The sequence below is a fragment of the Mirounga leonina genome, unplaced genomic scaffold (assembly GCF_011800145.1).
Source record: "Mirounga leonina isolate KUSES-001 unplaced genomic scaffold, KU_Mleo_1.0 Mir_153, whole genome shotgun sequence".
NCBI classification, from domain to species: Eukaryota; Metazoa; Chordata; class Mammalia; order Carnivora; family Phocidae; genus Mirounga; species Mirounga leonina.
In genome coordinates, this window is record NW_023270387.1 from 34906309 (window position 1) to 34928805 (window position 22497).

Sequence of the window (22497 nt, forward strand, 5' to 3'; positions counted from 1 at the left end):
TATGAAACAATTTCACTGAAGGAAATTTTCAGTGGGGAAATGGTGCTAACCTAACTAACTGGTTAGGTGCTTACCTACCTAAATGGATTCTGTATGACTAAAGACAAAAGAAACTGTGCATAAGTACTATAATCTAGTTGATAAAATTGTTTCCCATGGACACCAGTTAAAATCCTGATACTGCTTTGCATGTATACTGGTATGGAACAATTAAAGGTTTAGTACAGATTGGAAGCTAGGCTTCTTTCTCACTGTTGGCATGAGAATTTACCGATAAGCAGGGGGATCCAGATGGTAGTGGATTAGAGTTTTATAATCAATATGAACTTATTTGTAGCTTAATACAGATAGATGGCTACATATAGAAATATTTAGAAATGAGTTAGAATACACACATATATTTATGTGCTGTCAGCTGAGAGCACCTAAAAGAAATGACACTTCAGTAGCAAAAAGCACATCCAGTCTCAAAATTTGGGGTTCCAATACCATTCTCCAGTGAAAGGAACCAAGACTCTGGAGAAATGGCTGATGCACATATTGGGGCAGAATATGTTGAGATGAGCCTGGAGAGCTTCCTCTCGTGCCAGAAAGCCGTAAAGTGCTAAAGAAGGGGGGGTAGAAAAAATACGAAAATAGGGGCGCCTGGGTGGCTCAGATGGTTAAGCGTCTGCCTTCAGCTCAGGTCATGATCCCAGGGTCCTGGGATCAAGTCCCACATCGGGCTCCCGGCTCAGCGGGGAGCCTGCTTCTCCCTCTGACCCTCTCCTCTCTCATGCTGTTTCTCGCTCGCTCGCTCTCTAAAAAATAAATAAAATCTTTAAAAAAAAATACGAAAATAAAGCAAAGAGAATAAAAAGAAAAAAAAAGGAAAAAAGAAAAGAATAAAGAAACTTCATTGATAAAAGAACTCCTGTGGCCAAAGCTGGAACAATTTAAGAAACCAAGTTAAACAAATAAAGGATCACCGGATCATAGCTCAAAGTATAAAATAAGTATCTATGATCCATACTAATATACATGACTGAATGATAGAATATGTTATTGAATGAGTGAGACAAAACAAACTTCCCCTGAATAATTGTCCTAAAGTATTTATATGGATATTCACTTTCAATGACGTTAGCATGACTAGCCATGCCTCAGGTATGGATTGAGCATAGTACTTCCTTCCAAAAAAATACAAATGAAAAGAGGGGGGAAAGGTTTATGGTGCAGATTTACCTAGCAAACACTACTTCAGCCAGGTAGGTGATCAAAGTCAACATCAACAGTCATAAATCATGTTGATATTTTGTATCCTTGATAAAATGTGATGAAAGTAACACTTTCACTCTGTGGTCTTCTTCCCAATAATCCGTTATTCCAATCTTATCTTCCTAGAAAATACCTAATACTTGTCAAAACTCTCAAAGCCATTAAAAATGAGGAAAATCTGAGAAAGCGCTATCACCAATAGGAGCCTAAGGATACACAAGAACTGAATATCACATGGTATCTTAGATGAGATCTTGGAACAGAAAAAAAGACTTGAGATAAAAAGGAGATCTGAATAAATTATGGATTTTAGTTAATAAAATATATCTATCAGTTTAATTTAACAAGTGTACCACTTTAATGTAAAGTGTTAATAAAATAACTAACTGGGTACGGGGTTAAGGAAACCTTCTCAAGTTTTCTATAAATCTGAACCTGTTCTAAAAATGTAAATCTATCAAAAGAAAACTATGAGGGGGAAAAAGAGCTCTTCAAAGTTGGAATGTGCTACCTTAGGATAAAGGGAGCTCTCTGTTTTCACTGACTTTTTTAAATCCAAGTTTGGGTTATATATTAGTCAAGATTCCCTACAGATTCACCATCACAGGTGACTGCTCAGATACTATTAGGAAAAGAATTAAAGCTTTGTTGTGGTAATTTATCTCATTCCACCCAGACATTCTTTGACTAAATGTTTCTACCATTTTTTATTTACTCAAAGAATTACATAGGTAGGAGAAAATTATCTCTCTCCTATAGCCCATAGTCCAGGTTTCCAGGGACTGAACTCAGAGCATGCATATGAATAATCATTTTTATGAAGTTTGTTCACACACAGGATTTCAACTGATCCTCACAAAGTTCCAGAATAATTGATCTAGTTAGTATTGTCAGTATATCTCAGGCTTCATATGGGTAAAAACTATTTTCTCAAATTAGCCTAAGAATCTGATATTTATAATTTTGATTCCAAGAGAAAATTTAATATCTCAGACACCTTACAAACAAAGAAAAAACAGAGATTTTAAATTGGAAACTGTTGGCATAATACTTGTGACAGATAGCTAATATAAATTACCACAGAAAGAAGGTGGGATTCAGGAGCATTCGTATTCATTACAACACTGCTCCCCTAAAAAAATTATAGATAAATATGGAATAAAGAACTAAAGACTGTATCATAATTACAGGGTGGTGATTGTCATTAGTCAACAACCCATATTAGGATCTACACAGTGATTAATATAAAATTAGAAAACAAATTTACTCAACAGATTTACTCTGTGTTACTGATTGTTGAGGGAGTGTTTAGCCACAGAAACATGCAGTGTTTCTAGGGGGAAATTATTTTGTATTCCAAACTGTAGGCAACTTTTAAAAACAGCCATTCATAAGTTTTAATTGTCGATATAATGTCTATCATGGATACCTATTACTAATTAGATAAGAAAAACAGAGAAATAGTTGCAATCCTTGTTGGTCAGGCCAGGCCTACTTGGAAAAAGTAATCAAAGGGATGACACATTAGTAGAATTCTTCTGTGGTAGCATTTTACCCTCCTTGTAAGCAGAGGGCAATAACCAGGCAAAGGTTACTTTTCTATTTAAACTTGAAATGTGTACTCCTACATACCCACCAACTTCCTTACCTGGTTTTATTTTTTTCCATAGCAATCATCAATTTCTAACATATATGTATTAGTTTGGTAGAGTGGCCATAATAAAATACCACAGGGTAGGTGGCTTGTATGACAGAAATTTATTGTCTCACAGTTCCAGAGACTAGAAGTCCAAGATTAAGTTGTCAGCAGGCTTGGTGCCTTCTGAAGACTGTAGGGTAAGCCTTTCTCTGTGGCTCATAGATGGCCATCTTTTCCCCGTCTTTACATAGTCTTTCCTCTGTACGTGCCTGTGCCTAAATTTCCTTTTCTTATAAGGACACCTGCTTGGAATAGGGCCTACACTAATGATCTAATTTTAATTTGATGATCCTGTCTCTAAATACAGTCACTATATTTAGATAGATGAGGTACAGGGGGTTAGGACTTCAACATATAAATTTTGGGGAGACACAAATTAGTCCATAACACCATATAACTTACCTGTTACGTTTATTTATTATCTCTCCCATGCCCACACTCATCAATAGTATATAGGCTCTGAGACAGTATTTTTTTCCATGTTTTATTCAATGCTATATTTCAATTACTGAGAACAGCATCCAACACTTAACTAATTATAAAAAATATTTCTACATGTTGAATAAATATTCCTTATGACATAAATTGTTTGAGCTCCTAGGGCATAGCAAGTATTTAGCATGAGTTAACTGTCTAAATAGGCTGTAGGTGCTAGAATATTCCCACTTTAAGGTTTAGGCAATTTAAACTTAGTGAACTAAGGCACTTATCCAATGTACCACAGATCACAAAAGTTGGAGCTGGAATAGAGTCTAGAATATCTGGCTACATGTCACCATGCTTAGACTCTATACTGTGACATCTCTGCAGATATAGCAGTGATTTTTGGTCAGTGGTAGAGAGAGAGGAGAGTGATAAATACACCAATATAAAGTTTTATTGATATAAAATAAGATCTTTATTAAAATAAAAAAGGGTTATGATAGGCAGAATAATGGCTCCCCAAAGATGTTCATGTCATAACCCCAGAACCTGTAAATATGTTGCATTACATGGAGAAAGGGACATTTCAGATGTAATTAAGGATATGTCCTTGAGATGTGTTAGGTGGGCCCAACCTAACTATATGAGTTCTAAAAAGTGGAACAAGTTTCACTATTTTGCACATAGCTGTCCAGTTTTCCCAACATTACTTGTTGAAGAGGCTGTCTTCCCAATTATATATTCTTTTCTCCTTTGTTGACAATTAATTGACCATATGATTGTGGGTTTATTTCTGGGTTTTCTGTTCTGTTCTATTGATCTATGTGCCTGTTTTTGTGCCAGTACCATACTGTTTTGATTACTACAGCTTTGTAGTATAATTCAAAGTCTGGATTTGTGATCCCTCCAGTTTTATTTTTCTTTTTCAAGACTGCTTTGGCTATTTGGGGTCTTTTGTGATATTATACAAATTTTAGGATTGTTCTAGTTCTGTGAAAAATGCTATTGTATTTTGATAGGGGTTGCTTTAAATCTGTATATTGTTTTGGGTAGTATGGACATTTTAATAATGTTTGTTCTTCTAACCCATGACCATAGAGTGTCTTTCCTTTCTCTGTGTAGTCTTCAGTTTCTTTCATCAGTGTTTTATAGTTTTCAGAGTACAGATCTTTCACCTCTTTGGTTAGGTATATTCCTAGGTATTTTATTATTTTTGGTGCAATTGTAAATGGTGTTTTGTTTGAAATTATATAAAAGAACCAAACAAAAATTCTAGAACTGAAAAATTTGATAAATGAGATGAAGAATGTAATAGAAAGCATCAATAATGGGCAGAGCAGATAGAAACAATAAGGAACTTGGAGGATAGGAATATAGATGTATTCAGTTTAAAAAGGAGAAAAAACTAAGTTTTGTTTTTTTTTAAGAAACTGCAAGAGCTTTGGATTTGATCAGAAATATTAGAATAATCGGTGTTCTAGAAAAAGAAGAGAAAGAGAAAGAGACAGAATGTCTATTTAAATATATAAGAGCTGAGAACTTCCTTTTTTTTTTTTAAAGATTTTATTTATTCATTTGAGAGAGAGAGCACGAGAGGGGGGAGGGTCAGAGGGAGAAGCAGACTCCCTGCTGAGCAGGGAGCCCGATGCGGGACTCGATCCTGGGACTCCAGGATCATGACTTGAGCTGAAGGCAGTCGCTTAACCAACTGAGCCACCCAGGTGCCCAAGAGCTGAGAACTTCCTAAACCTAGAAAAAGACTTGGTATATAAGTCCATGAAGCTAATAAAATATCCTGTTATCTCAATACAAAAAGACATTCTCCAAGACAAATTACAATGAAACTGTCAAAAATCAATGATAAAGAAACCATCTTAAAGGCAGTGGGGGGGGGGGAGGAAAGTAACTTGCAAAGGAATTCCCTTCAGGCTATCAGCAAAAATTTTCTCTGCAAAAATTCTATAGGCCAGGAGAGTCAACTGACATATTCCAAGTATAAAAAGATAAAAATTGGCAGCCTATAATATTTCATCTAGCAAAGTGAGTGTTCAGATATGAAGGAGAAATAAAGGTTTTCCCAGACAAGTAGAAGCTGAGAGAGTTCACTATCACTAGCCCTGCCTTTTAAGAAATGATGAAAGTTCTTTAAGCTGAAATGAAAAGATGTATATCAGCAACATAAAAACATATGAAAGTATCCAACACACTTGTAAAAATAAAAAAATAGAAGAAAACTCTAACTACACATTAGGATGTTGTGTTAACTGCTTAACTATAGCATAAAAATTAAAGAATGTTGAAAGTAACTATATTTACCATAATTTTTAACAAGTACACATCATAAAACATGTAAATTATGACATCAAAAATAAAAATGGAAAGAAATAAAAGACTAGAGCCTTTATAGATGAATAAAGACAGGATAAAATGGACTATTTTATCTATGAGAGGTTTTATGTAAGCCTCATGGTAACCAGAAAGCAAAATTCAGGTAGACTCATGAAACGAACAAAAACGGGTGGGTAGGTGGGAGAGAAACAGAGCATAGCATCATGAAAAACAGCAATTTGTAAAGGTAGGCAGAAAGAGAGAGAAAAAAAACACTGGATATATAAAACATTGAGAAAGTAAACAACAAGATGGCAATAGTAAGTTCTTACATATCACACTAAATGTAAATGAAGTGAACTCACCAACCAAAAGACACAGAGTAGATAGAATGAATAAAAAATGGACCCCAACTATATGCTGCCTATAAGAGACTCATTTCATTTTAAAGATCCACAGAGGCTCAAATTGAAGGGATGGAAGAAAATATTCCATGCTAGTGTAAAGGAAAAAAAAAAAAAAAAGCGAAGTTAGACATATGTGTATCAGACAAAATAAACTTTAAGCCAAAAACATCAACAAACACAAAGAGGGTCATTATATAATGATAAAGGGATAAATATGTCAATAATATATATCATAAATATATATGTACTCAAACACTGAAGCACCTAAATATATTAAACAATAACAGATCTGAAGGGATAGACAATTACAGTAATATATATATAAAGAAATTAGATCCCAAACAACCTAACATTACACCTCAAGGAACTAGAAAAAGAACAAATTAAGCCCAAAGTTATCAGAAAGAAGGAAATAATAAAGATCAGAGCAGAAATAAGTGAAATAGAGACCAGTAAAACAATAGAAAATATTAATGAAATTAAGAGCTGGCTTAAAAAAAAAAAAAAAAAAGACCAACCTTTAGCTAATCATACTATGAAAAGAGGGAAAAGATGCAAATCAAATTAGAAATAAAAGCAGAGACATTATAATTGATAAACAGAAATACACAGGATCAAAAGAGACTCCTATAAATAACTGTATGCCACATATTAGATGACCTAAATGAATAAATGCTTAGAAATACACAACTTACCAAGATCAAATCAGGAGGAAATAGAAAATCAGAATGGACCAATAATGAGTAAAGAGATTGAATTACTCATCAAAAACCTTCCAACACAGAAAACTCCAGGACCAAAAGTGTTTGCTAGAGAATTCTACCAAACATTTGAAGAAGACACACCAATTTTCCTTAAAATTTCCAAAAAATTGAAGAGGAGGGAATACTGCCAAACTCATCTATGAGGCCAAAGACAGAGACTACAGACCAATAGTTTGGATGAATATAAATCAAAAATCCTTAGTGGAATATTAGTAAACAAATTCAAGAACACTTTAAAAGGATTATACTAAACCATGACCAAGTGGGATTTATCTCTATGATGAAAGGATGGTTCAAAACCTTCGATGAAAGGATGGTTCAAAAACCACAAATCAATAAATGTCATACATTAAGAGAACAAAGATAAAAATCACATGATCATTTCAATAGATGCAGGAAAGCATTTGAAAATCTATGACATCTTTTCATGATAAAAAAACTTTCAACATATCATGCATAAAAGGAACATACCTCAACATAATAAAGGCCAGATATGACAAAACCACAGCTAACATTATACTCAATACTGAAAAATTGAAAGCTTTTCCTCTAACATCAGGAACAAGACAAACATGCCCATTTTCACCATTCTTCTTCAATGTAGTACTGAAGGTTCTAGTTAAAGCAATTAGAAAAAACAAAGAAACAAAAGGCATCCAAATCAGAAAGGAAAAATTTAAATTGATATTAGCAGACGATATGATTTTGTATGCAGAAAATTCCGTAGACTCAACCAAAAAACTAATCAATGAATTCAGTAAAGTTGCAGAACACAAAATCAACAGACAGCAATTAGTTGCATTTCTATGCACTAATAATAAAACATCTGAAAAATAAAACTATCTTATTCAAATAGCATCAAAAATAACAAAATATTTAGGAATAAATGCAACCAAACAAGTGAAAGATCTGTACAATAAAAAACTACAAGACTTTGTTGAAAGAAATCAAGACAATACAAGTGGAAAAACATTTTGTGTTTATGAGTCAGAAGAATTAATATTGGCAAAATGTCCATATTTCACAAAGTCACTGATAGAGTCAATGAAATCCCTATCAAAATTCCAAAGGCATTTTTCAAAGTAATTTTTAAAAAATCTAAAATTTGTGTAGAATCACAAAAGACCCAAATAACTAAAGCAATCCTGAGAAATGAGAACAAAGCAAGAGGTATCACACTTCCTAATTTCGAACTATACTCTAAAGCTATAATGAACACAGTATGGTATTTACATAAAAACAGACACATAGACCAATAAAACAAATTGGAGAGCCCAGAATTAACCTTCTGCATACAATGTCAGCTAAAAATTGACAAGTAAGCCAAGAACACCCAGTGGGGAAAGGATAGTTTCTTCAACAAATGGTGTGGGAAACCTGCATATACACTTATAGAACAATGTAATTGGACTATTACCTTACACCAGCGCAAAAATTACCTCAAAATGGATCAGCCTTAAATACACAACTCTCAAAAGTAAGCATAGGAAAGAAACTTCTTGACATTTGTTTTAGCAATGAGTTTTTGGATATGACACAGAAGTTCAAACAACAAAAGCAGAAATTAACAAGTGGGACTACATCAAACTTACAAGCTTCTGCATAGCAAAAGAAATAATCAATAAAATAAAAAGGCAATGTACTGAATGGGAAAAAAATTTGCAAACCATATAGTGAATTTGCAAACCAAAATATATTTTTAAAAAAATCCACACAGCTCAGAAATAAGTCAATCAGAGAAAGACATGTATCATATGACCTCACTGATATGAGGAATTCTTAATCTCAGGAAACAAACTGAGGGTTGCTGGAGTGGGGGGTGGGGTGGGAGGGATGGGGTGGCCGGGTGATAGACATTGGGGAGGGTATGTGCTGTGGTGAGTGCTGTGAATTGTGCAAGACTCTTGAATCTCAGATCTGTACCTCTGAAACAAATAATGCAATATATGTTAAGAAAAAAAAAAAAAAAGAAGATAGCAGGAGGGCAAGAATGAAGGGGGGGAAATCGGAGGGGGAGATGAACCATGAGAGACGATGGACTCTGAAAAACAAACTGAGGGTTCTAGAGGGGAGGGGGGTGGGAGGATGGGTTAGCCTGGTGATGGGTATTAAAGAGGGCACGTTCTGCATGGAGCACTGGGTGTTATATGCAAACAATGAATCATGAACCACTACATCAAAAACTAATGATGTAATGTATGGTGATTAACATAACAATAATTTTTTTTTTTTAAATCACACAGCTCAATAACAAAAAACAATTTGATTAAAAAATAGGCAGAGGAACTAAATACACATTTTTCCAAAAAGACATGCAAATAACAAACAGGTATATGAAAAGATGTTCAACATCACAATATCATTTGCAATGAAAATCCAAACCACAGTGAGATATCACCTCACACCTATTAGAATGTCTATCATCAAAAAGATAAGAGATAACAAATGTTGGTAAGGATGTGGAGAAGAGTGAATCCTTGTACACCGTTGGTAGAAATGTAAATAAATTGGTTCAGCCAATGTAGAATACAATATGGAGTTTTCTCAAAAAAACTAAAAATAGGTCTACCATATACCCAGCAATTCTACCTCTGGGTACATACCAAAAGGAATAAGAACAGGATATCAAAGAGATACATGCATTCCCAAATTTATTGCAACATTATTCACAACAGCAAAGATTGGAAAATAACTGTTCATGAATGAATAAATGGATAAGAAGATGTGGTATAATTATTCAGCTTTGAGAAAAAAGACATCCTGCCATATGTGACATCAATGGACCTTCAGCACATTATGATAAGTGATGTAAATCAGACAAAGAAAAACAAATACTGTATGATATCACTTACATGTGGAATCTAAAAAAGCCAAACTCATAAGAACAGAGTAAAATGGGATGTTACTGTGGGATGGGAAGTGGAAGGATAAAACAGATGTTGTATAGGGGGTACAAACTTGCTATGAGTAGTAAATAAGTCTTAGCTATCCAATATATGGTATAGTGAATATAGACAACAATATTGTATTATAATTATCAAACTTGCTAAGAGACTAGAACTTTATTCTATTAAAAAGAAATAAGTATGTAACATGATAGTGATGCTAATTATCACTACAATGGCAATATTACAATATATAAATGTATCAAATTAACATGGTGTACACCTTAAATTTGCAGTGTTACATGTCAAATATATTTCAATAAAAAAAGAAAACAGGCTCAGAGACTTAAGTACAGTACTGAAAATCATAGCTAATAAGTGTCTGAACTAAGATCTGAACTTTGCCAGTTTGTTTACAGGATTAAGATCATTACAAAATAAATTATATAAATAGAATTCAAATGGGATTTGTGGTAAAATAAAAAAATTGATATGTAAATAAGGGAGCCAGTATGAAGCTGAAGCTAAATTACTGAGTTCCAATCTAGATGCTGATGTCTAGGTTCATGGCCAGGATCCATCTGAGGGAAGCTTTCCAAATTCATGAGGGCTTACAATGCACACGAGGGAGGTTTGTTTGGGGTTAAGTATATTTTGGACATGTGGGCTTTTCTAAATTCATCGACCATATAATTTTATAATATCCATTATACACATCTACAGGCCTACCAAAAAATAATTATTTCTAAATCTTAAATACTTGAAATGTACTTATTTGGAAATTTCACAGCTCTTTTTTTATCTATCTTCCATATAAAAAGACTAAGAAAAAACAAAAAGACCTAGGGTTATTGCAACTGTGTGATATTTTCAATGTTATGATTGAAATTAAACATAAAAATCTCTCCTAGATATACCATATACCTACTACTTCCCTGAGTCATTGTACATTGTTTCTCAATTTCTAGACAACATATTTGCTCTTTTATTGAAAGCTAATTGGAATTTGTTGTTTGAATACTTTTTAGATTCTCCAGTCCCAACGGAAGTGTTTCCTCACGTTCCTTTGTCTATTAACTACAGCTCCATGTGTTTGTGTGTGTTTTAAACTAGGCATTCAGGCACCTGGGTGACTCAGTTGCTAAGCGTCTGCCTTCGGCTCAGGGTCCTGGGATCGAGCCCCACATCGGGCTCCCTGCTCAGCGGGAAGCCTGCTTCTCCCTCTCCCACTCCCCCTGCTTGTGTTCCCTCTCTGTGTTTCTCTGTCAAATAAATAAATAAAATCTTTAAAAATAAATAAATAAATAAATAAACTAGGCATTCAATTAGCCAATCCTCTCTGCTAAACTTGTCTGACAAAACATCTGCTGTAGCAAATGACAAATATGTCTTTCTTTGAAAGCCTATCCAAATGATTACCAGTGACATCTATTCAGAAGCCGGCTGTCTTGTTATGTCACTAGTATTGTTAAGCCCATAGTACAGCCTACTAAGGGCAAACCATTGAAGCTTTGTAGTATATGAAATGTTTTTATCTTATCAGATCATGGTTGCAATATTCCACTTAACTAAGACATTTCAACTTGGAGACTGCAAAATATCTCCTGGAAATAGCTACACTATTCATTCATCAGGAGACCAAGATAATTAAGTCATCCATCAATGCTGATGGTTGCTCGGATGTGTTGTTTCCATGTTGTCCTGACCTTGGGATGTCTGGTGTTAAGGTAAAGCCTTTGATGGATATGTTAGCAGTCATAACTACCTCAAGGCTTGAACAACCCAGTATGCTGAAAGTGAGAAAAACATCATATTTATCCTTCTGTTTTCAATCATCTTGACTTTCTCCTATAATGTGTCCCTTCAACACAACTACTCAAGCTAATTATTTCTTCTTGGTGTTCCTATAGTCCTTTCCAATTATCCCTATTATAGTCCTTAGTACACTGTATTATGAATGCTTGCATGTCTCTCCTACTTTAATGTGATCTCTTCAAATGATTGGATTATATCTTAGCTTTATTTCCCTTGAGCAAGCCTACGGACTGTCACATAAAAATTGATTAATAATGGATATAATTTTGAGTTTTATCATTATTTGGTATTAGTACTGCTAGAATAATATTGTTCTTTAAAAGAAAAAGGAAAATTAGAAAAATAATCTATTGAGTACCAAACATGTGGCATAAAATATGTTAGAAAAGATACTATCTCACTAGATTTAAAACCATGTAATCTTGTTTAAGCCTAGACTATGCCACTTTGGAGCAGAATAATATTTGGAAAGTAATTTTACTTTTCTGTCAGTTTCTTCAACTTAAAAAAAAAAGTTTCATGGGGCACCTGGGTGGCTCAGTCGTTGGGCTTCTGCCTTCAGCTCAGGTCATGATCCTGGGGTCCTGGGATCGAGCCCCGCATCGGGCTCTCTGCTCAGCAGGAAGCCTGCTTCTCCCTCTCCCACTCCCCCTGCTTTTGTTCCCTCTCTCGCTGTGTCTCTGTCAAATAAATAAAATCTTAAAAAAAAAAAAAAAAAAAGATCCATTAAAAAAAAACTTCACAATGCATACAACCCAGGAGTACTTTGAAAATAAAATGAGGAAAATTAAAGTGATTTTGAGCTGTAATGTATATCACAAAAAGAAGCTATGATTATTAGTTTTACTTTGTTAATTTTATCAAATTTCAATGTCTTTTTCCTTGATCTATTTACAGCACTTGGCACAGCTAATCATCCCTTCCTCTTTAAAATACTTTGGTTTTGGGGCGCCTGGGAGGCTCAGATGGTTAAGTGTCTGCCTTCAGCTCAGGTCATGATCCTAGGGTCCTGGGATCGAGCCCCGCATCAGGCTCCCTGCTTGGTGGGGAGCCTGCTTCTCCCTCTCCCTCTACTATTCCCCTGGCTTGTGCTCTCTCGCTTTTTCTCCCTATCCACCTAATTACTTTTTCTCAGTTACTCTTGTTTTATGCCCTTATATCCCTAACTTCTTAAAGCTGGAGTCAGTTCTTATATCTTTTGTCCTCTTAGTGATTAAAGAGAAAAAAAGAAAATTGGTCCAAAATGGAGTTACTTGTGCTATGACCCATGTCTGCAAACCAAGACATAACATCTAACCTAATTGCAGTTTCAGCTTCTTTCAGGAATGTGACCTTCAACCAGTCAATCCAGAATTATATGATCAGCATTAATGAGGCAATCTGTCTGATAGACTCCCACCCCATCCTCACCCCCCAAAAAAGGAAAGTGACCTTGCTGAAACAGCCCACTCTGTTACAAACCTCCTTTTTCTGTTTCTTTCTGCCTATTAGAGACTTGTATTTCATATAATTTCTTGGAGCTCCTTTCTATTTGCTAGATGAGAGGCTGTCTGATGAATCATTGAATAAAGCCAGTTAGATCTTCAAATTTACTCAGTTGAATTTTTTAACACTACATATACCTACTTTTGAAGGGATCTCATTCAAACTTATAACTTTAAATCCCACCTGAATTTTTAAAATTTCTAAAGCTTTAGTTTCAACCCAGTCATCTCCCCTGAATGCAGATTCATAAACCTATCCATTAGGCATCTCCACTTGGGTATTTAAAATAAATCAAAAACTTAGTATGTTCAAAACTAAACTTCTGCTCTACCCCCAAGCCACCTCCATCTGTTCTACCTATAGCTTTCTCAACCTTAGTTAATGGAAACTCTATTCTGCTAGGTATCGAACTCCCAAGTTTGTGAATTATTCTTTCTCTCACATTCCACATCCAATTCATTAAAAAATCATTAATTTTTCCATCAAAGCAGAGACTATATCTAATCACTTTCAGCACCTCCACTGCCACATGTTCATCCAAGCCACCCTCATTTTTTACCTAGATTATTATAACACCTTTCTCATAGTTTTTTTGTTTCAATCCTTTCCCTAGCAGATCTCTGTTCAAAGCCCATTTTATCTTACAAATAATAAAGCTAAAAGTGTTTACAAGGTCTGCAAGCCCTATCTGATCTGTACCCTTCCTCATACTGTGACCACTATTTTCTCTCTGATCTCATCTCCCACCCTATCCCAATTCCTTCCTCTACTTCAGCCATACTGTTTCTCAAATGTACCACCCACATTCTAGCCTCATGATCTTTCCAATTCATTTTCTCTGCTTGGATGCTTGCACATCCCCACCAAGGTACGTTGAAGACTCATTTCCTCACCTTATTAATGTTGTTACACAAATGCCACCTTCTCAGTAAGGCCCTGACTATTCTATTCAAAATAGCAACCACCAACATCCTATCACTCTTCCCTCTATAGGGGAGCAAAATATACCACCCCAAAATGTGTCTCTTTGGCATCTGGATTATGCCTCTGTAGGTTCTTCTTGGCTGTGAGAATTGCTCAGACTTTCCTTGCTTTTGACAACTTTGACAGTTTTGGCAAATATTGATCAAGTATTTTATAAAATGTCTCTCAGTTGGAATTTGTGTGATATTTATCTCATGATTAGGTTGGATTCATGGATTTTTGAGAGGAAGACCACAGAGGTTAAGTGACATTTTCATTACACCATACCAAGTGCAAGTGAAACTGTTTAAAAACAAAGTTGAACAAAAATCAAAGTGGCTTAATTAATGCTTCAGCAAGGCTCAATTTTATACTAAGTAAGGTTTTTCCTCTCTTCTGAAAACATCCTCTCCTCACTTCTTAGCCTTTGGTTTCAAGAACCTGGTACTCCCCGTGAAAATGACTAAGGAGGCTGGCAGCATATACACAATTCCTGTCATTTCCCTATAAAACCCCTTAGCCCCTTCCTCCAGGTAGGCTTGCAGTTTTTGAAGACCATAACCTGCTGCAGTCTCCTTTTCCTGGAAAAGCAATAAAGCTACTGTTCCTCTTCATCCCAAACACTGTTTTTGCATTGTATTTTGGCTCCAAAAGACAGGCTGGTTTTTCACAACACAAGCACTGTCAGCATGACTTGTCACTGTTGATGTTATCTTTGATCACCTGGCTTAGGTAGTTTTTCAGGTTTCTCCACTGTAAAGTTAATTTTTCCCTGTCTCATACTATACTTTTTGGAATGAAATTACTATTATACCCATTCTTAAGGAGTGGATGGTTATGCTAACTTCATGAAGGGCAGAGTGTCTACATAAATTATTCAGAATTATTATGCATGAAAGATTTTTCTATTCTCCATTGATTTCTTTATTCAACTAATTATATGCCAACATAGACTCTTCAATATTTATTTTATACTTTGAGTTATAATCCTAAACTATTTATTGGTGTTTCCAAATTGTACTAGTTTTGTCTATTGGGAACCTCTCAATTGGCTCCTATGTCCCTTTGACCTACTCCCACCAATGTGAAGCATTTTTGTTTTATCTTGTTTTACTTTTCTTTTTGAGCATTTTTTTACTTTCTGGAACTACAAGGTGTTTCAGGGTCAATTTGCATATTTCCTGTCCAGTCCTAGAAATGGCTATTTCTCCAAATGACCTTGGTTCCTTTTACAGAGGAATGGTATTAGAAACTAAGATTCGAGTACTAGTTGTCCATGTTGCTATTAGGCGTCATTGTTTCCAGGCTTTCTCAACTTTCAAAGTAAGACTATATGTGTGTATCCACTCAACCCATGGAGATATATATAGATATGTATATTATATACATATGCATTCTGTATCTATATTATGCCAAATATGAGTTCATACTGATATTTCCAAATCTAAACCATTACCACATGGATTATTCTAGCTTCTTCCCCTTGCTTATCTGTAACCAACTAACCAATTAAACAATGAGAAACCTGGCTCTATCATCCAATATTCATGTATAATTCTTAAAAAAATTTAACCTCTACCCCCACAGAGCGCAGGATAGGGAGATTTGGCCAATTTGTGCACATTGCTTATAAACAGTCCCTTTGCCTTGAGTCTTATAGACTCAACTCATTTTCAGACTTATTAAGAAAGCAACTATCTCCCCTCTGGCAGTGAGGTTGTTTCATACCTGTAATGCAATAGATTCTTTTCTCACATTTTGCATTCTGTCTTGTGATGCCACAAACTCCTGTGCTTTTATTTTAAACTTGCATGCATTTAGGTGAAATCTTTTTGTACTATAAAGTTCTATAAGTTTTGACAAATGCATAGTGTTGTATATTCATCATTACAATATCATGCATAATAGATTTATTACCCCAATAACCCCCTGCACTTTACCTATTCCTCCCTACCACAGTTGAACCCCTGATAATTATTAGTTTTACTGTCTCTGTAGTTTTACACATTCCAAAATATCATAATTGGATTCAAAGTACCTGGGTTTTGCAGTCTGACTTCTTTCACTTAGCAATATGCATTTAAGGCTAATTCATGTCTTTGCTTGGCTTGATCATTTCTTTTTATTGCTGAAGTATCCCATTATATGGATGAACCCCAATTTTTTCACCCATTAAAACTCACTGAAGCACATCCCTTTCAGTTTTTTTGTTATTATGAATAAAATTGCAGCAAATGTCTGTATTTAGGTTTTTGTGTAGACAGATGTTTTCAGTTCATTTGAGTAAATATTTAGGAGGGCAATTGTTGGGTCCTACGGTAAGACTATATTTAGCTTTGTAAGAAATTGCCTAACTGTCTTCCCAAGTGTCTGTACCATTTTGCATTTTCACCAGCAACAAGAGTTTCTGTTGCTCTGTATTCTCAACAACTTGGTATTGTCAATGTTTGAATTTTAGTCATTCTAGGAGGTATGTAGTAAAATCATCATTTTAATTTGCATTTCCTTAATGAAGGTTAAGATGATTATCTTTTTATATACATGTTTTTCTTCTATATCTTCCCAGGGGCCAAAAAAAAATTCAATGGCAATCATCCTCCATATTCTAAGCAAATTGAAATGGCCAAAGGAACCATCAGATGCAGCAGTGAGGTGTCCAGGTCCTGTTTCCATCATTTAATCATTTTGGGGTTTTTTTTGTTGTTGTTGAGTTTTAAGAATTTTTGTGTATTTTGGACAAGTCCTCTGTCATATATGTGTTTTGCAAATATTTTGTTCCATCTTGTCACTTGTATTTTCCTTCTCTTAATGGTGTCTTTCACAGAGAGGAGGTTTTAATTTTAATAAAGACAAACATAATTTTTTTATTTCATGGATTCTGTGATGATGTTATATCTAAAACCTCATCAACAAACCCAAGGACAGGTAGGTTTTCTCCTATGTTTCCACTTAGAAGTTTTACAGTTTTGAATTTTACATTTAGGTCTATGGTCCATTTTGAGTTATTTGAGAAAAAATTATAAAATCTGTGTCTAGACTCTTTGTTTTCATATGGCATTCATTTGCTTCAGTACCTTTTCTTCAAAGTCTGTATTTTCTTTATTAGATTGCCTTTCCTGCTTTGTCAAATTTCAATTAAATCTATGTGTGAAAGTCTATTTCTGGGTTCTCTATTTTGTTCCATTAATCTATTTGTCTAATCTTTCCATAATGCCACATTGCTTTGATTACTATAGATTTATAGTAGATCTTGAAATCAGGTAATGTAAATCTTCCAACTTTTTTTTTTTAGTATTGTGTTGATTATTCTAGGTCTATTGCATTTTTATATAAACTTTAGAAACTTTATTTTATATCTATATATAGCTCCCTGGGATTTTTGTTGGGACTACATTGAATTTATAAATCAAACTAGAAAAAAATTGACATCTTTATAATATTGAGTCTTTTTATCCATAAACATGGAATATCTCTATTTTGATATTTGATTTCTTTCATCAGTGATTTATAATTTTCTGAACACAGATTCTGTATATATTTTATAAGATTTAAATGTTACTTCTCTGGTTTAAAAAATTGTATTTTAAGACCTTCATTTATATTGCTACTTTATATTTATATTATTTATATTTATATTTAAAGAAATACTTATATTTCTTTATTTCTATACTTATGGGAAAACTCCATCTAAACTATACTTATATTTTATTTATAAGCATATATAATGTATATTTAAATTAACTGTGTAGTTAATGTTAAGGTACTTAAGGTAGTACCTAGTACACAGTACACTAACTACATCTGACTGTAGTTCCAGTAACATTAGGAGTGAAAAGACTTGGTGGGGGTAGATAGAGTGGAGGTCAGTAGTATCAGTTCAGCCACATTCTAGAGGTTGCATAAGGTCTGTGAAACCATTTTGAAAACTTTAAGTCTCTATAGTATAAAAGGTATGAATAAGAAACACAAGCTACAAATAACTTTAGTATTTATAACTCTTGCTTATTTAGTGGAAAATGTCATAAGAATACATTTTAGAGATCACTGAATGTTACATATTAAACTCAATACCACACCAGTCCACCTCCCTTTGCTCTAAACCAACTTCCCAAATTATCTTAATTTTTACTAGATATAATAAAGTCTTTGAATATGGGCCAAAAATATGTATTTATAGACATTTGGTGTGAAGAACAGCTGGTACACCCTTAAAATAGTATATTATATGCATTACTCCTCATAAATGTTTTAAAACTCTCACTAAAGAGGAAGAAAGAAAACTTTATCCAAAGAATCCTATTTCAATGTTGTAGCATATTTGTAGCAGCATAGATCATAAATATATATTGAAATTCTATATAACAAATAGGAGAGTTACAAATGAGATCCAAAAGGAAACAAATCTTTTAAATTGCAGTACATTTTTCACTTTAGAATTATAATGATCAACAATGATCTATAACAGATCATTACCCCAAACTGTAATAAATTCTCTCCCCTTATATCATAAGCACTTAAGAAGGACTTGGGGCCACCTTAGCAAGTTTTATATTTCACCTTGTCTTCAAATGATCTAAGATATACATTTATGAGCCTGTAATATGCTTAGCACATTTCTATGCAAGGCTGCAACTAAAATCTATCGCCAGGGGGACTCAAAAATTCAATAATGATTGTTCTCCATACTCCAACAGAATTGAAATGGCCAAAGAAATCATCAAATACAGATATTATATTAGTGACATTAGATAACTTCTCACGTTTAACCACCAGAGGAGAGGCAAGCCATAGAATCTACAACCTTTGAAAGTAGATCGTAGATCTTAATGTTTGTCTTCATTGATGTGTAATGTACTGAGTTACCTCTAAGTTCTGCTACTCATACATGCAGATAGTCTTCCTTACCGGGGAGAAGTCAGAAAGCACTAAGAAATGAATCTTATTCCACTTTTCAACAAATAAAATTTACTTGTGATCAGTTTTATATTATAAACATTATGCTTACAAATATATAAATTAAATCCAACAGCATAATTTTGCACTCGAATATAAAATGAGAGAGAGAGAGAGAGAGAGAGAGAGAGAGAGAGGACCCACCATTTGGAAAAGCCAGATCAAAAAAGCAGAGTGAAAAAAATAAGACTCTAAAGAACCAAAATAGAAAGTACATATGCATGGAACCATATTTAAATCTGAAACTCTGGTGCATTGTATTGCATTGCAGTTTAACACACTATAGGATTGTAGTTTTATGGTTTTAGTATGCATCTTTAAAATTCAGAAATACTGGTACTACCACCCATGCATCATAAAGAAATATTCAACCATATGGGCTGGCAACTTCTTATGCCTCACATATGATTAAACAAGGAAATACAAAAAATGTTAGTTTGCACATGAATTAATTTTGGAATAGGCTGTAGATAATTTGCTAGACTTTGTAATTCATGATTTTTTTTAAAAAAATATGAATATTTTTAAAATAATAGCTAACATACATTGAGGATTTGCCACATGCCAGGAACTGAGGATTTGCTTTATATGCATCAATTCATTTAATCTCAATGACATTACTTAGATTGGTGTCATTATCTTCCCTCTTTTACAGGTAAAACTGATATTTACAAAGTTTAAGGAACTTGTTGTTCAAGATTTTATAGTTCATGTATTTAGAGACAGAACTGACATAAAAGTCAGACTGACTCAAAAATCCATTCTTTTAACCATTTTGCCATACCATGTTTACTGAAAATCAACTTTACATCAGTCACCGTATTAGTTAGTAGGGAAATAAAAATTAGGACACTCCCCCTTTCCTTGAGAAGCACACAACCTACAAAAGAAACATGGAAGCAGCATATAAAACTGTAGTGAGTTAAGTGTGATGATAGAGTTGAGGACCTCATACTGTGTGAAAAAACACTTCACAGAGGGGCTAATATTTGGAGAGTAGTTTCAGGAATCTTTAAGATTTTACTAGAGAGAGAAAGGGCCTACAAGAAGTTTCTAGAATCCTAAATATGATCATCAAGTAAGGTTGCCCTGCTTGTGCCACTTGGCAGAGATTTCATAGGTTGGTTTCAATAAAATGGTATAAAAATAGTAAGTGATGAGGGATGGGAGACATATGTTTTGCTAAAATTAAGCATTCTCAGTTTGCAGAAGTATATGACTGAGGAGTAAGCAAGTCTGGGAAAGCATATTCTGCTGTTTCAGTTTTAGGAAGATGAGTGATTTAAACTCAAGATTATGATCCTTTGACATGCAATGGCTGAAGAAAGCAACCCCAAATCACTTAGGCATTGCAGAAATGAAAACCTTTTATAGTTCTTCCTTTTTACCAAAAGGAAGTCTCTCCCCTAGCTATTGCCCAGGCCTACATTATTCAGACTCCTTGTTAAACCACAATATCTGTAGTCTCTATTAGGGTTATGAAGTATTATTTGGATAACTTTAGTTGCAGAATTAAGATCCACCAAGTGATCAAATAAACATCATTTAACGCTCTGGGCATTGCCTTAAGGGGGTGGGGAGATGAACAAAGGAAATAATTATTGGTAGTCATTACACAAGTCCTCTTAACCATATTGAGAATTCTAAGATTTAGCTGAGAGGAGTGATCATGTTTCTTGACAGAAGATTTTCCAACACCTTTTCTAAGATAAGTTTTTTCCAACAGGGCTTTCTAATTTTTGCATTAGGTTCCCAGATCATTTTGATGGTGTTAAAGATGCAGGATAAATCTCTAGGCATATAAAAACAGGGATCCTTACTTAGGACTGCCCAGTTGCCCTATCTGTAGGCTAGAATATTATCTATTATGCTTTTTTGTACTCCAACTTGACTGTTTTTAAATGGCTACCTCTAGAGGTATAGTCTATGGTTCCTGTGACATTGTCTGTCTGGTTGATTCTCTTGTAACCATAGCAGGAGGACCTGACCACAATCAGTCCTCTTTAAAATCATTCATCACAGGTAAACGGGGGCAAAAGGCTACATTTTAATAGTCTTTTTGACTGGTCAATCTATCTTGTTAATCCCAAATTCTTTGTTTCTGCTATAATTTCAAGTTTTTCAAATATGAATAAATTATTATCTATATGTGGGACATATTTTTCTTGCTATTCAGTAAGTCTGGTAGCACTTTCTAAAGCCTTTTTGTGTCAGGTTTCATAGTATAAACAGGGAGTCATCCCATTCAATTGTTGAGTATAAGAGTAAAATACCAACATACTGGGAAATTGTTAAATATCCAGGATTTATTATTTATGTATTGGTTTAAGATTTGTAGGAAATTTGTGGTAGCTTCAGTGGAACCTTGGGACATGATTGTCCAGGTGTATTGTTGATTTTCCAATATGAATACAAACATACTGTCTATCAGGGTGAACAGTGTTTCTAAAGAAGGCAGAGCTTAAGTCAACTACAATGAAATAAATAGCATTAGATGGAGAGGCAAAGAGAATAGTACTGGATATTGAATGATGAAGGAATGAGGAATGACAATTCAGTTAATGGCCTGAAGATACTAAATAAAGCAATATCCTAGGCTATTAGGAGGTGGCGGTGTTTTTAGCAAGCAAAACATAAGACGTGGATAATTAACCTCTCTAAATTAACCTCTCTAGTATTCTAAGCGATGGGTTGGCAAACCTTTTCTATAAAGGGTGAGAGAGTAAATATTTTAGGTTTTGCAGGGCATATAGCTAGCCTCTTTTGCAACTACTCTCTTCTGCCATTGTAGTGTGAAAGCAGCCCTAGACAATATATAAATAAGTGGGCATGGCTGTATTCTAATAAAACTTTATTTAACAGGCATTTGGCTGGATTTGGACTGCCAACCCCTGCTCTATAGTCAAGGCTTCTTGGAAACTAATAGGCAGAATTCTAAAAATTATCTGCAGTTGTCTTCACTCTTGTCTTAACCACCCCTTTGAATTTAGGCAGAACCTCATGCAAATGTGATGAATATAATGAAATATTATTGCTATTATGTTACACGATAGGGCAAAAAAAGAGCATTTGGATGTGCCAGTCCAAACACACCAGCCCTTCAAAGTTAAAGCATTTCCTCCAGCTAGTAGCTTATGAGAAAATCAAAGAGAGTTGAAGCTTGAGAAGAATTTACCACAAGGTTTTCCATTGCTTAGATGGAGAAGGCCTGTGAGAGGAAACTGCAAGCTCTGAGAGCAGCTTTCACTGACAGCCAGTGAGAAAAACAGGGATCTCTGTCTTCAGGTCACAGGAGACTGAATTCAGCATATAACCTGAATCAGCTTAAAAGCAGATTCTTTCTTAGAATCTCCAGATAAGGGCCCAGCTTGGTCAACACCTTGATTCCAGCCTTATTAGCTTTAAATAGAAGAATCAGGTGAAATTATATGGACTTTTGACTTATAGAAATATGCAATAATAAGTTAAGTATTATTTTATGTTCTTAACTTTGTGGTAATGTTTTTTTACACAGAAAT